The sequence below is a fragment of the Ambystoma mexicanum genome, chromosome 3p, assembly GCF_040938575.1.
Source record: "Ambystoma mexicanum isolate Mex_15411 chromosome 3p, UKY_AmexF1_1, whole genome shotgun sequence".
Lineage (NCBI taxonomy): Eukaryota > Metazoa > Chordata > Amphibia > Caudata > Ambystomatidae > Ambystoma > Ambystoma mexicanum.
This window is the reverse complement of record NC_090925.1, coordinates 514,654,717-514,670,583: the sequence shown is the minus strand read 5'-3', so window position 1 is coordinate 514,670,583 and position 15,867 is coordinate 514,654,717.

The window sequence follows — 15,867 nt, the reverse complement described above, 5'->3', positions numbered from 1 at the left end:
TGTACAATGGAAGACCAAATGTGGGAATTTCCATATACATAGGTGTGGGCTCCAATTAAAATCACTGAACCAATGGCCTTCATTACAATACCGGCGCTAAACCATGGCGCTATTAGCACCATGGTTGGTGCCGGTATCGTAATGTGTCCGCCATGGTGAAATGGGGAAATACCGCCCCATTCCAAGGTTGGCGGGGTGATATTTCCCCATTTCCCCATGGCCCTTCCCCATTCCCATTTTTGCCCCATAGGGCATAATGGGAATGGCAAAGGCGCTAAGTACGGTACCGCAAATTGCGGTACCATACTTACTGCGATGGTCCCTTTGCGGGTCCCTACTTTAACGGCTGGTCTAGACCAGCCGTTATGGTCGGGTCCCGCAAAGGGACCTCGTGATTAGGCGCTAATGGGTTAACGGCGGAGCAGCCTTTTACGGCGCCGTTAACCCATTAGCGCCAGGGTCATAATAAGGCCCAATGTCTTTTACGTCCGACAGTTGTGATTATGTATAGGGGGAGTATCCAAAATATTTCCAACCTAGATTCCAAGGTTGTACCATCTCCCCCGAATCTCAAACTCCAGAGAGTCTCTACCTCATAAATATCCTACTACTACTAAAAAAAAAATGTATTTAGAAGGCAACATAAATAGGTGTGAAGAGTGTTTTCTATCTGTTCAAGTAGTTGTTTCCCCACTGGGGTTGACATCTTTTTTTGAACACCTGAAAAAACTACAAATGTCATTTTCGAACATTAACACCCTCAACGATAAATCAGCAACAATTATAGCTTTTTCTGACAAAGAGGTCACCAGGATATTAGGCCTTATCAAAGATGCCAGCAAGGAAATCAGAAGTACGGAGAACCCGGACCATTTGATTCAAAGATTGGAATGATTGCTACGAAGAGAAATCTCTCAAAGACTCCACGCTACAACTTTATCACAATACTACAGAGCCAAAACAATACCAAGAGGACTACGGGTCTACCTATGCCCTACTCTCTGTAAAGACAACCAAGAATTTGTAAAACGATGGGAGCAAATATTAAATAAGTGCTCCCTGGATCTTATTCTACTAACTATAGAAGAATTAGCCAAATCCTTGACAAACATCAACCAGACAATTGAGGAGGTATCAAACACAACCTTCGAAAATATAAACATCAGCGGAATTACAGACCATCCTTGAGGATACCAACAATAAATTGGACAATTACAAAAAAGAGATTGAACAACGCAAGATCAGAAAATTTAGAAGGGATACCCTTGACTACGCGCAGGATATTGTTTACTCCAGGAAAGAGTACTATAGTAATAATAGACCAACATCAGCTCCAGGCAGACACCCTAGACAAACACCAAATAATAATAACACAGATAGCAGTGAAGTCACCAGCGGGGAATTAGAAGAAAGACAATGAACAAGCAAAGCCACAACCCCAACTTCTACTCCTCCAGCTATAGTAGATATATGACCAGAATCCATAATTGCAACTCCAGTAACGATACCTGCATCACAACCTTTTTTAGGCGGTGGAAAGCCAGAAGAGGCAAAAAGAAAACCAAGACAGAAAATCAAACACTGAAAGAACCCATTATTATCAATATCTCGTCTAAACAGCTGTCTAAATCACAAACCGACACTTTGAATATTGGTATATTCATTCATACCTACTAACAACACCATTTTGTTCAAAGAGGAAGTGAATTTATTTAAATTAGTCCGGAAAATGGAGCTCAAAATCTTCTTTGAAAACCTCACTGAGGAAAATCTTGACAAAGAAACTCCTGACTATCTGGAAATGAGAAGCAAAAGCAATTTTCACCCACAAGTCAATCACCCGCTCGTGAACCTGTTTAAATCTAAAACCACAAAGGCACTGAGACATCTAAAATAGGGGACTTCACATAGACAGAACATCAGAAAACACCAACTTACATTCATCAAAGAATTAGCAGATGATAACAATTTAACTATTAAACAGGTGGATAAAGGCGGTGCCCTTGTACTCATGGACACCTCTCTGTACAATGAAGGCTGTCTAAAATTGCTAACAGATCGCAGTATTTACTTGCCACTAGACAATGAACCAATTTCTTCAATAAAAGAAATAATTAAAAGAGTCATTGATAAGGCATATGGCATGGAATGGATCTCGGAAAGAACTAGTGAATTTGTGTTCAACAAACATCCGGTAACCCCTGTGTTTTACGGTTTACCAAAAATTCATAAAAACAAAACAGATCCACCTTTTAGGCCAATTGTGGCCTGAACGGACAGTGTTTTTCAACCTCTATCGGTGTACCTAGATACAGCAGTGCAACCCTTGGTTCAAAAGACGCAGACTTATTTTAAAGACACGATGCACTTTTTACAAACTATCAAGCTACTGAACATAGACAACCCAATTTACTACTGTTTACAATGGATGTAAGTAGCTTGTACACCTCCATCCCACATGACCAAGGTATTGAAGCCCTGGAATGGGTTCTACTGAAGCAAGATGAGATCAATATTTAAAAAAAATTGCTATAGAACTCATTAACATCATTCTCTATAATAACTACCTCCGATTTAACGGCCAGTACTATCTACAAACATCGGGTACTTCAATGGGTTCTTCAGTAGCCCCTTCGTATGCAAACATATGTATATACCACTTTGAAACCACCCATGTCCTGGAAAATCCAACTTGGAAACAAAAATTCAAAAGCTGGTTAAGATATATTGATGATATCTTTGGAATTTGGATTGGCACTGTGGAGGAACTCTCACTTTTCTGGGAATACCTCAACAACTGTAATGAGAGAATCAAATTCACAATCGAAATGGGTAAACCTTCAATCAATTACTTGGATGTAACAATTGAACTAACAGAATCAGGTTTCAACACCAACATTTATGGAAAGCTGACGGATGTCAACAGCTCTCTACATTACCACAGTTTCCACCCAAAACATCTTAAGGAGAACTTGCCATATAGTCAATTATTGAGATTAAAAACAATCACTTCAGATGCAGAGAAACTACAGGAGGAATATGGAGCAATGAAAACAAGATTCATGATCAGGGGTTTCCCTGTGGAATTAGTAAATAAGGCAATAATGAGAACAGAGGCATACAACCGGGAAGAACTCGTTGGGCCCAAATCAAGAAAGGACAGAACAAACCTTGTACATACATTGAAACACGCAAGTCAAAGTTTTCAAATTAAATGCATTATTCACAAAAATTGGGACCTTATCAGATCTGACCCGAATTTAAACCAACTCTTCTCAGAACCACTGATGTTTGCTTATAAAAGGGAAAGCAACTTTAGAAACAGATTGATAAAAGCGGAAAAACCCAAGCAACAGACTCAAACTGTCCTTAGCAGACAAACAAGTGTACCTTTGCTTGCTTAAACTGCCAACACTGCTCCAGTGTGATAAAAGGAGACCACATACGGTACCCAAACACAGGGAAGAAGATTACGCGACCTGTGAGTCAATAAATGTAATCTACGCACTACGCTGCCCGTGTGGAAAAAATTACGTGGGTAAAACGGCAAGAAGAGCTAAAGAAAGATGGACTGAGCACAAGTCGAATATCAGTACAAAAAAACATCAAGTCACCAGTTTATAGACATTTTAGAGACCCCCACCACATCATATCACAAATGAGAGTGGTGATACTCGAAGTAGTATACCCAATCCCAAGAGGTAGAGACTTACCCAAAAGTCTAGCACAAAGAGAGCTATTTTGGATCCATCGTCTGGATGCATTGAGCCCCCTGGGCATCAATGTGGACTATAAACTAGGTACCTTTCTCTAAAGCATTAAAGAGATAGTGTCAGCACAACAAAAAAAAGATTTTTCTCCCCTTCAGATCAAATACCCATGGATAATCTAATTACCATCGGGGGGTTCTTCAGGTATACTACACGGAAGAATGGGCACTTATCTGCAAAAATATAACTTTATATCAGAGAAAATAAGAATTGGTTGGGTATAAACATGTTTTTTTTATATAAATAACTGTCAACCAGACACTAAAGCACGGTGAACTATGCCCCATGTGACCAACTACACCTATAAGTTATCAGAATGTGAACCCCAGTGGGACAGTGAGGGCAGACTAAATAAGAATGCATTTGTTACTCGTCAGCATCCCAATCTTGATATGCTTCCCACTGATACCTTTTTGTGCATTCATGATATTATTCCATGGTACCATTGATTCATCCCTATATGTTGTCTATAGCAAGACTAGGGCATTACACAAATGATTACAAATTATACAATCTATTGCAGCAGGATACAAACAGAAAGTAGCGCTCCACTTGTAGGCATGTGGAGCTATGGAAATAAGGCGAAATAAGTATCCGAAACATAGGGCCTCATTACGAGGTAGGTAGTAAGGGATTACCGGCACTGGTAAGGGTGCCGGTGCCAGTAATCCCTTACCTCCATATTCCGAGGTCCCTTATTGGGTCCCTTCCTTAACGCCTGGTCTGACCAGGTGTTAAGGACGGGACCCGCTAAGGGACTTCAGAGCTAATAACGGTACCGCAAATTGCGGTACCGTTATTAGCTACTTCCCCATTCCCATTGAGCCCTATGCGGGCTCAAATGGGAATGTGGAATGGTTCTCAGAATGGGGACTTACCGGGTCCTCCAAGGTTGGAATGAACCGGTAAGTACCCATTCTGAGAACCCAGACCCGGTATGCGGTAAGGGGCTAATACCACCATGGCTACCTCCTACCTCATAATGAGGCCCATAGACTCTGATCCCCCTAGAAGGACAGTACAGATGGACTACCTTCTTTTTTCCCACAGTATGAACAAAACTTTGATTATGCTACCTACTCATTCTTTTTGTCTGTTGGATACTCTCCCCATACATAATCACAATTGTCAGACTTAAAAGACATTGGTTCAGTGATTTTAATTGGAGTCTGCACCTATGTATATGGAAATTCCCACATTTGGTCTTCCATTGTACATTATGAAGAAATTGCCAGACTTATGCCCGTACAGCAACAGAAGTTCCACATAGGTTAAATAACCCTGTTTTCGTACAACAACTTTTTGCAAACACGAGATGTTACTTACATAACATTATCCCCTTCCCTCTCGCCTCTTTGTGCATAATGATTGACAAAAAACTTCCAAAATCAAATGGTGCATGCACAATATGATAGCAAGTTTTTCCACAATACAAGCTGTAAACATACTACTTGTCGTGTTTAAATAATCCAAGCTATCCGGTGACCTTTTCATTAGGACAGACCAGTGGGCTATTCATAAGCAATGTACAGTACTTCATACAAACGTCCCCGCTCCGGAGTAACGCATTCGCGCGTTATGATGTCACCAAGTATACTTTCTTACATAATGTTAGTATTGGTCTAAACACATGTCCTTACGGAGGTCATATGTCTCTAACATAGTCAACTCAACATTGCTATAATCCAACCAACGTTGAAATATATCAAATTGAAAAAATACGTCACCCACGCATACACAGAGCAACGTCATTCCCCTTGACGCATATACGCAACGACTGCATCCAGACTTTTCCAGCAGTCATTCCTGAGTGTTATCCACACTAGGAGGTGCCCCGAAGTTATCCGGTTTAGCCAATAACGTGAAGTAGGTTTCTAATTATGACTTTTTCACTGGGCATTTTTACTTTTCTTTTAAACTGCAGCCTGATGATAATTTATATATTTTTTCCAGCGAGTTTCTACGCAATTGTAGATACTAGGAAGTTAACTCTTGAAGACTTTTTCCAGTTGGGTATGGTTTCACTACTATATTCCAAAGTCTGTGTTCAACGTTAGAAGTTGTCCCGCAGTATTGCAGTTTAACCAATACTGGAAGTAAGTTTTAAAGTAGGATTTCTCAGCACTTATCCATCCTTGTAACTATACCAGCAGCCTGATGTTATATTTACTTAATTTTTTCCAGTGACTGGACGCCAGTCTAGTTACTAAGAAGCTAGCGCTAGAAGATTTACTGAGATCTTTGTTTCCACTACTTATCCTCGAAGTCTTCCAGATTTGAATCTACCTCAAGTAAGTCACACAGCAGGACCTATCTACCCCTCGATCAACCCTTTAATTAGCAGCTTCAAAAAATCCTTCCTTTTTTCACAGATATTTGGCGCTATTCCAGACTATCGAAAATTACATGTTGAAGAATTACTCATTTTGATCACTGATCCACAGTTAAATACCATACTGGGATTTGAAAGATTGACCGCACACTATCCGCAACTGGTAAAACTAATTACCTTATGCCTCCTCTTTTTAATCCAATGGCCATGTTACTTACCACAGTGACATATTTATATATAATTTGCAGTAAGATATCAAGAGGAGTACCAGATTCTCCACATTTAATACAATGATTCTCCATCAACCCTGTGTCAACAGGAACTCATCCTAAAACTAAGTTACCACAAGGTTAGCACCGTGATCTTTGCTATTCTCAAAAATATTCTTCATTCGTTTATCCATGATTGTATATTATGAGTGAAAGTTACCCTCGCTACTTAGCTTTTGTGTAGAAATGATCATCATATGCATTGCATTGTCCGAGCATCCGCCTGTCTTACCTAATGACCTCTATATAAATAACCAGCCACCTTAACACTACCAAGTCCACATCTGTCTACAAGTGGAACGGCTATACATTATTGCCCTGGGTATGACCATTAGTTTTACCACAGACTCATTAAATAACAAAATGAGATTTGAAGACAAAGAGGAATGGTTGTGATTCTATTTAAATCAATGTAAAAAAATGTATAATGTATACATTGAAAATAATAAGTTATATGTACCCTAATTGGGTTATTTGTTTTTGTATTATTTCTCTAGAATTTAAGAAAATATGATTATGCCCCTGAAGAAGAGTATAAACTCGAAACGCGTTGGGCCAACAACACAATACATTTCTATTTCTTGTGATATGAAGAAAAACTTTCATTTGAAGTTCTTTTGTGTATTAACTTTATGTTTAACGGTTATCTGAGACTGATGTATTTTCACCAAAAATAGTGGTACATTGCAATGGTAGTCATCTTATCCAGAGATGTATTACCATGCATAATAGATACCACACACAAGTTACTGGTTTGATGTATTCAGACATTTGACAATGTACAGGGGACGGGAGTGCCCTATTAGGGAACACTTTTCTGTTCCTTTTTATAGGAACTGTCAGAAAAGGGCAAGCTTGCACCAATAGTACCCTTATACTAGGATACACACTCTGCAAAATGGGCCTCTGCTACCGTTAACACACATTTGGCAAGAGCCATTCTGTCTTTAAACCTCTTTCCCTTGATAATCAGATCTGAGTTCGCAGCCCCCAATGAACCAACAGTGCCAGATGAAAGAGAGTGACTTTCTGGATATTTGCTATCAAAATTTGCATGGCCGGTTATTCCTTTTGCTCTTTTTGACCATTATCCTACCAACAACTACATCTTCTCCTCTGCCCATCACAAGCTATAAAACCTGTTATGAGGTCCAGGCCTCCCCTTAAAACTGAACATCAATAGGACCCTTTTTATCGTATGTTAATAAGGATTTCTATAGCGTGATGGCTGACAGGAGGATACTCAATGCTAGACCTGAGACCTGTAACATAAATGTAACCCTGGAGCTGTAAATAGGTGTGTTTTTAAATGTTTCCAAAACTTACAATGCTCCATCACTGATTTCAGGTAGATGGGGACACTATTCTGCAACAAAGAGGCTTGTGCAATGAACCCTGCACCCCCAACTCTGCCCTTCTAATGAACTACTAGGAGAGTGGTGCTTACACGTTTTTCTAATAAATGATAGTCCAGTATTATAAAAGGGTCTATATGTGATACACATGACATTAAAACAACTCTCTTATGAGCTTGGAACCAATGCAGGAAGCAAGGGCTGAGTTATAGATTCTCTACGTTCAACTGATATAACGAGTCAGGCTTCTGCATTTTTAACGCCCAGGTAGACCCCATTTTCACAGTACAAGAGCAAGAGTGCAAGTGCCACAACAACCAGGTTATAAAAGCCTGGCCTCAACACTGCAGAAATCTCGGTTTCCAAGCAGAGCTTATCGTTCATTAGAACACCCAGATTGCGCATTCAAGTGAGTGGATGGGTCTAGGATCCCAAACACAGGGGACCACATTCCAACTGTCACTTCTTTCCACGAGGCAGAACCAATCATGGTCCCTGTCTTTGAGGCATGAAGCTGTAGTTCATCTGTGTACATCTAATAGTCTATGTCCAGAATGCAATCAGTGAAGTTAAGTTTGCAGAGAGGCATTGTCAGGAAATTTCTAGCAATAGCTGTGTATCCTCAGCATAGTTCAAATATTTAGGCCCTGATTCATGAATTATTTGTGCCGAAAAATACGTGATTTGTGCACTATTCTCACCGCAAATCCCTGTTTAACAAATGGGGATTTGCGGGCAGAATGGCGCACAAATCCCGTTTTTTTCAGCGCAAATAATCCATGAATCAGGGCCCTAATCTCATGTGAATCATATAGCTGCGTCAATGGTAAAACAACATATAAATTAAAAAGAAGTGGCGAGAGACCTAGAATTTGTAATTGAATGCTGGAAGGCTAACTGCTTGTTCATTGTCAATCAAAAATGAAATTATTCGGTGTAGTGCTAAGTTATTAATGCCTGTATGTCTGAGCCTATCTAAAGGAATCCTCTGACAGGTCATATAAAATAAACCTGTACAACAGAACAGGATTAGTAAGAATTTGTTTATTGTCTTTGCTTTTATTCCGGGATCCTTGGCTATGCCCTAGTATGCTTTGTACTGCACTGGGCACGCCAGATTTTCAACACTTAGGGCCCGATTCATGGAATTAATTGAGCTAAAAATAGGGGACTTGCGCGCGAAAACACACACAAGCACCCGTTTGTCGATTCATGGAACACAATGCGCAGGGCTTACCACAGATTTGCAAGGAATCTGTGCGCTTCCAATACATCACTGCGAGACTACGGACGCCTTGCGCAAGACTCCTAGCAAAGGGGCGTACCATCTTGCGCAGTTACCTAAAAGGGGGCAGAACATGTGGAATGGGGAACAACAAGCAAAACTGTGGGCGTAACGAGGGAAGTACGGCAGTAAAATCCCAGTAACACCTACACACGTGCGCTAGCAACCCGTATTCATGCAATTTAACAGGGCCCTCCGGCACGTGGAAAAAGACGCGCAAATCCTGAAACATGTACGCTACACGAAAGCTGGTGTAAGCGTCACTGCGCACTAAAACAAATGCATAAAAAGGCAGCACGAACAACTAGCGCACATATAGAGCTATGATGAATGTACCATTTCTCACAGCAGTGATCGTGGAACACCTCAGGAGGAGGATGGCCAAGGCCCGGATTTTTCTACCCAGGACCAACCTATGCCAGGTATAGTTTTCCACCTCATATCATATTAGACCTGGTCAGGGAGTGGGAAGATGAACTTACATCACCCAATCATTGAGACCCTTGGAAAAGGTGCACAATGTACTGCATTATTTGGCCACTGGGTCATTTCAGCAGTCAATTGCCATAATTGGGGGCATTTCACAGCCCACGCAGTCACGCTGCCTACACCAGGTGTTGGCAATAATGACTGCACGCCCCTCAGTCTGCTGGCACATCTACATGCCCAGAACACCTGCGGAAAGGCAGGCCGTGGTCCAGGACTTTTACAGGGTGGCGCACTTCCCTAAAGTGCTTGGTGCCATTGACTGCACCCATGTGGCTCTATGTCCATCTAGGGCCACACAGCACATCTATTGCAATTGCAAGCACTGGCATTCCATCAACGTGCAGGTTGTATGTGATGCCAAGGGTATCATTACTTCTGTATATGCAAACTATCCAGGGTCCACCCATGATAGTTTCATATTCAGAATCTCACCCCTACACCGGGCCCTGGAAGCTGGGAGGTATGTCAACACAGTGGCTCATTGGTGAGTATAAATGCCCATGCACATGCATGCATGTCACAAACACAAAATACACCAATGACAAACATTTTCACCTCTTCAGGGGACGGTGCCTACCCTATGAGCACCTACATGATGACGCAAATACTGAACCTTGCCACACCACCCCAGGTAAGATACAACGCAGCCCATATTGCAACTCGGGGAAATAGCGCACATTCAGAGTGCTCAAGTCATGGTTCTGCTCCTTTGACCACTCTGGTCGTGAGCTGCTATATGCACCACCACTAGTGTGCAGGACCACTCTGGCAGCATGTGTCCTTCACAATGTTGCAACACAGCATTGCATACCGGTGGACATGGTGGTGCACCCACATCCCCAACCACATGCATATTGCTTGCGCAAGGTAGGGGAAAGGGCACGTAGTAAGGCTGCTTGAACCCAGCTTTTGGCTACATTTTTCACCTAAAATCCAACCCCTGTCGAGTGCACACAGCCCTGGCACATTCCAGGTGCCATTCAATGATGACAAATGGCCAATCATCTGGGCCCACCAAACCTCCCAGAGAATGTGTCATTGGAAGTGCTACCCCTTAGAGCTTAAACAAATTCAATCTGGTGTGTACAAAAGAAACACATAGAAGAGGTAGTATGCCACTAACACCATGCCAAAGTACACCTCTAATCGCCAGAGTGTCACATAAACCCTCCCATACGTCATGTAAAATCATCACCACACCGTGCCATGTTATATAATGTCAAACGAGATAGATAAATGGCCAATACATAACACTACTGTCTGAAAGTGCTCAACGATGAATGGAAGAAGTAGAAAAATAACACCCGCTCATCTATAGCCATAACAATATTGACAGGAAAAATAACCGCAAACCGCTCTATGAGGATGAAGAAGAAGTGGACCCATGCTGAAAGTGCCAGAGTGATGTTTATGTTTTCTTTTGTTTGTAGGTTGTTGGTTGTTGTTTTAAAAATAATAAACAGTTAAAAAAAAACAATGTTGACAGGAACAGTAACTGGCCAGTATACTTTACTATGAACACCGGACCTAACAGTGAATCTGTCAGACAGTGATTCATCATATTATCACAAGTGCCTCAATGTGTCGCAAGTTGCACACAGCACCCAGGTAGGTTTCAGGTGGGTGTGCTGATGTAAGGGGGCAGGTAAGCACATACAGCAGGAAGCCAAACAAAAATGAAGATAGGCAAGGTAATTGCAAACGACAGAACAGGATCACAGGATGGATCTCAATGGAGAACAAAAAAGGAATGGGACCCATGCACTGGACAAACAATGAGGACTCCCACTAGGGGTGTATACACAGGTTGGCCTCGAGACTTGCCACAGATATAAGGGAAGTCCAATGCCTCTGTGTAAGTTACTTTTACATGCATGTAAGTTACTTTTACAGGCACCACTCCTTGCAAGCCTATGGAAAGGGGAAGCAGTAGTGGCTTCTGTGTCTGGACCCTAAGGTACAAACAAGGAGTGTACTTACACAAGACAAGCAGGTAGGGGTCCAGCTGGAACCTACAGTGGATGCCCTCTGAGGGAACAGAATGCACCACACTGTTAGATAAATTCACGATAGACCACAGGTAAAACAAGGGAAGGGAAGGTGCAGAGATTGCCTGCTGGGAACCCGAGCAGCCTAACTCTGAACAAAGGAAAAACAGATACACAAGTAAGGACAAGAACGGCAACTAAATTAACTAGGGGAAAATAGGGAGTAAAGTAAGCAAGGTTTTGAAGAGGAAAAGCACGTAAATAAAAATAATGTCCATGTTGGACCGGGGGGTTAGGGGGACACTCAGGAGGGTGAAGGGACAGGGTGCACGTCAACACCCACATGTGTGGACGTTGAGAAAAAAACCCTACATGGGTTCATGGGCCACATGGCTATCATGGATTGGGAGGGCTGTCGCTGCTGTCGCCACCTTCCTGTGTAGCATCTGAAGGTGGTAGTGATAAGAGAGGTTCACCACGTATAGCCCTGGTCTGGTCCTCCATGGCAGCGGCTAGGCGGGACTGAGATGAATGCATCTGCAACATGGAGCCTCGGAGGTCCACAAGCAACACCTCACGGGATGCACAGAGTTCCTCCGAGATGGTACGAGTCAACAGTTGCATCTGCTGTTCAAACTGTGTACTGTGGGCTGCCTCTAGCACTTCCAGTGTAGCTCTGAGGGACAGAAACTCTTACCTCAGGGCTTTCCTGTGGGCCTGACCCTCTGCAAGCAGGGATGCCTGCAGAGACCTCAGTTCGGCTCGTCGGCTCCTGTTGCTGGCCTCCATGTGCAGCCTGTGTGAGTGGCAAGTGGACCACAATGCCTGCAGCTGGTGCTCGACCTGTGTTGCTGGTGGGATCATGGAATTGGCCACCCTATCCATGGCATGAGCCAACATCTCATAGGAAGCATCCTGTAGTTGTACAACAGTATACATGGACTGCTCCCACACTGTATCGCCAGCTGCCACACGGCCACTGGGTGTACGGATGCCACGCCTGCCTGATGCAAGGGAGCATGGCCGCTGTCTGTGGCTGCAGGACTGCATCTCTCCCTTGATCAGTTGTCCCAGGAACAGGAACCAATCCTGTGGAGCGTGACCCTGCAGCCGTAACCACCACAGACAGACGTGACAACACTAACTGGACCTGTGAGGGGACGTGACCCCCTGCAGACATATGGGCTACAACAGCTCCAACACTTGGGAGGACCTCAAATCCAGGACCAACAACAAGGCCCAGTGCTTCCTCCAGACTGGTGCCATGTGTTGCTGGCCTCCACAGTGCATGTGCATGTTGATGTATTGTGGGAGTGTGCACCTTGGCCTTACAGCAAGTATGCCTCTTGTACCGATGTCTGTGTGCATGTCAGAGACAGTCCTCCACATGTGTTCTATGAACAATGCGTAATTTCGACGGTTTTACTTTTGCAATGTGTGTTGTACTGCAGCATATAACGAGGTGCACGTGGTTACTTACATGTGTCTGAGACGTGCCCGTGTAAGAGGTGTGACAATGGGTGGTGTTGTCAACATCATGAACAGGCATGGTGTTCATGTGCATGTGTCTCAGATGTGACTGTGTGAGTGGCCATCACTCCTGGTGGATGTAACTGGTGCATTTAAATGTGTTCCTTAATCTTGTTGCCTGATTGCCATTGAGGGGACTCTGATGTGATAGCTCAGTCCACTGCTTGAGGACTGTGAGGTATGTGCATGACATGTGTGTGGCCCTTGATGCATGTATGTCTAGCATGCACTATTTCTAGGTGTTGACAGTGCTATGTCCATGTATATGATTGTCTGTTCTGAGGGACAGACATGTATGTGTATGTATGTACATAGCATGTACCTGTGTGTTGTGGAGGGTGATGATGGTTGTGACCGTTAGCAGTTTACTTCATGTGCATATGTTTTGTGCAAAACACACATTGGTACAGTCCCCTGATGTTTGTGTTCTATGTCTCCTTATCCACAGCTGCATTAGAAGAAGAGGGCGGAGAAAGTGCTGTGCAGCAAGGCAGCAGGGATGTCTCCACCTGGGACAGATGCAAGGTCCAGCCATGCCACCAGGAAACAACATCTTCGGGGAGCGAGGAGGCTGGTGCCGCATCTGAGCCATCGGACATAGCTACTGAGGGGAGGTCCAAGAGGTCGAAGGTGGATGTGGACTCCTCGGCAGCTGGGGGACAGGTGAGCACACACAGGGGCCATCCATTGTGGAAGACTCTGGGGAGGCATCCAGGTTGGCAGGGGTGGAGGAGGAGGGGGCCGTATTAGCCCAGTCCATGGGGCCCAGCGGGGGTGATGAGGTGGGTGTGACTGCTGCAGTCCTGACCCAGGAGCATGAGGCTGTGCAGGTCACCATGGAGATACCTGTGCAAAGTCCTGTCCCTGTGTCTGCACCTGCAGCAGGATGGACCTGCGGGCATGCTCCAGGCCGGACCCGTCTGCAGATGTTGGTTGTTCCCACCCAGACCGACACCTCATTGTGTGTGGATGTTGCCATTCGGGGCAGAGTTGTACCCCTACTAGTCATTATCGGGAAGCATACCAGCGGCATTCGTGATGATGTGCAGGCTCACACTCGTGTGTTTGCACATCATCACAATGACATGTGGCGTCTCCTGAACTGGCTAGTAGCATTCCTGGTCTCAAATTAGGTGCGTGGGCTGGCCACTTATGCGATCCCCCCCTCCTTGTCTTGCTCCCCTGTGTGCCATTCATCCTCCCGGGTGCCTTCTGGCCCAGATACCACCAGGGCCCCCTGTGCACCTGTCTCACCCACGTCGGCCAGTCTGATGGAGATAACATCCCTGCTTGAGTTGGGAGTCGACGTTTGATCAGCCGAGGTGATCACCATGCCGATCCAGGGAACAACAGGAGCAATGGCAATTGCGGGAGAGCAGGCACCCAGGAGCAGGGAACGGGCCAATGCCCCCGGGTGATGTCATCAGCCTAAAGCAGGCACCGGGTAATTTGGCAGCAGCAGGCTCAAATTAGGAGGCTATTGTACTCAGAGCATCCCATCTCAGGGAGGCAGGAAAATTGCAAATGTGGACCTTCGCACAAGGATGTCTTCCGTGTTCATGCAGTACGGGCAGCGAATCGGGGCAGAGAGGCAGCAGGCTCTGGAGGCGAGAGTCACCATAGCCAGGGTGGAGATTGCACTGCATCGGGCAGGGAGGCGGGCTGACATCCTTGAGGATACTTGCAGGGAGTGGGAGGGGATGGAGCGGACCATGCTGGAGTCCCTGCAAGCCCTTGAGGCAAGGGCGGAGACCCACCTAGGGGAAGTGGACACAGTGCTCGATGATGCCCTGGCCAAAACAATGAGAGAGATTGGTGACAAGGTGGACTAGCCCGCTGCCTGTGTACATAGTTTTGTAGATAAGTTTCCTTTCATTTTTCATTATGATTTGGAGCTAGCATTGCAGACATTACTCCAGTTCTTTTGTACATTGTTATGTAACTGTATGTTTCCTTTTATTTATTTTTTATTTTGAAGTGGACTGTGGACTATCCTCCATTTTTTATTGTACATAGATTTTTGGTGTTTTTGAGGAGTTTTATTGTTGATTTCATTGCTTTTTTTGAGGACATATTTCTATGCACATGGACATTTATAGATTTTGTATTTTTACATGGAATTATTTTATTATTATGATTTATTATTTTATTTACAGTATGTATGATGGGAATACAACTGTTCAATATAATTTATTTTTGCTCTCACACTCATTATTGTTCACAGTTATTTTTGCATTGTGCCTGTTTGGTAGTCCATTTAGTAGGCTGGATCCTGCCCATTGATAGTCATGTGTGTGTTTGCTTACTTGCATGTGGTATGTTCTAGGTTTGTTTGCGAGTGAGTATACAAATGGTGTAGACCAGGGGTGGTGTGTGGAGTGGGATTTTGTGTGTGCACAGGCAAATGGCATTTCCCTTCACATGTGCAATATCTCTGTATATTTGCCCTCACTGTGTGTGTGAGTAAATTGGGTGGGATTACTGTGTGAGTGTTGCTGTTCATGACATTTGCACATGATTTACTTGATGCTCTGTAACGCACAAGTGGTGCTTTTGCATTTCAGCAGCATGTCTTTTACAGTTATCATCTCTGGTGTTGGTCGACCTCTTGCACTGGGATAATCTTTTGCCATTTCATGGTATTTACACATGGGCCTACCAGTGAAGTGTTTATTAGGGATTCTCTTCTATGGGCAGCAGCTCAATGAAGCTCAAGCTGTGGGGAACATGGCCAGTGTTTGTTCATGTGGCACACATTGAGGGCATGCGGGATTCTGCCATTGGTGAATAATTTGTTCTGGGCATTGATTCCATGACATTGTCACATGGCCAGCAGGCACTCATTTTTA